This window comes from Solanum tuberosum, unplaced genomic scaffold (assembly GCF_000226075.1).
Source record: "Solanum tuberosum cultivar DM 1-3 516 R44 unplaced genomic scaffold, SolTub_3.0 scf00085, whole genome shotgun sequence".
Taxonomy (NCBI): domain Eukaryota; kingdom Viridiplantae; phylum Streptophyta; class Magnoliopsida; order Solanales; family Solanaceae; genus Solanum; species Solanum tuberosum.
This window is the reverse complement of record NW_006239014.1, coordinates 31,782-33,240: the sequence shown is the minus strand read 5'-3', so window position 1 is coordinate 33,240 and position 1,459 is coordinate 31,782.

The following is a 1,459-nucleotide window of genomic DNA, read 5'->3' as shown; positions in this document are numbered from 1 at the left end:
TTTTCATGCTTTCAACATTTGTTTGTTTCTTAATTTCTCACCTTTTTTTTTCATTGTAACGTTTTCCCTGTTTTCCTTCTTTTTAATTTTTAATAATTATTTTTATTTGCTTTCCCCTGCTGCTTCATTTTTTTTAATCTATTGATTTGTTTTTTTTTTTATTATTATTATTATGTTTGTTTTTGACACGTTTTCTTTTCCCTTTTTCATTATATTTTTTTTTCTGTTTCTGTTTTCTTAAAAAAAAATTGTAATAAATTTTCTTTTGATTTTTTTTTTTTGACGTTTTCCTTTTTTAACTTTCCCTTCTTTTTCCTTTTTATTACGTTTTTCTCCCTTCTTTTTTTTTTACCTTTTAATCTTTTTCTTTTTTTTTACGTATGAAAAGAAAAACCTACTAACATCTTTACATAATGAATCTTTGTCATTAATTATTCTCATCATTTCAATTTATTAAGCCATAACTACACATATCATTAGTAAAAACAAATATGAAAATAAGAATAGACTTGGACAATAGTGTTACTTAAATGCGAAATAAACTATAGGTTGTTTAAACAGGAAATAAACTAAGTTTTGTTATAAAAATTTCGCACTAAGTCTAATGGTATAAAAGATCTAAACATAAAGTTGATATGAAAGGTTTGAACATACTTCATATTATAACATCAATGAATACAAATGGTTTAAACACATACAAAATTTAACAATTTCAATATATTGCAATCAATGCTTGTATAATCATGACATTAAACTACATAAAAAGGATTAAGTGTTACCTCTTGTGAAAATAAATTCACAAAAAAAAGACCACGATCGGAACCACGAAAATAAACCTCGAACTCAACTTTTATTGTGTCGTCTGTGTGTTTTGTTTAATGTATTTGGTGTTGTGAGTATTGAAGTAGTATTGAATTAGTATTGGAGTAATGTAATATATGTTGTTGAATCTAAAATGATGGGAGTGATATTTGATTCTTTCTCTGGAATGTGTTTTTTCTTCGTGTGTGTATATTTTTTTTTATGTTTGCTGATGGTATTTTTTTTTTCCGGTATCTGTCCGTGTAGTCCCCTCTTTCTTTTGTGTACTGGGTTGCTTTATATAATGGTATATTGGTATTGTGTGTGTTGGTTGTTTGGTAGTGTGCATGTATGTACGTGTCACGACCCAAGTCTACACCCTGGACGTGGCCGGCACTCAAGAACCATTACTGGTCCCCAAGAGACCTCATCCTGGCTGATTACAAGCGGAAGACTAACTTAAGCATGCAAAAGCTTAAAACTGAATAACATTTCATGAAACTTAAATGGAAAGATTTAACTCAAAAGAAAACTTTGAATAAAATAATAATAATATATTCAACTTGCCATAAATAGGAAACTTTAGTCTTTAAAACATTTAACCAAATAAATGAAGACTTCTAAAACTCTATTGTCTATCTATGAAGCCTCTAACTGA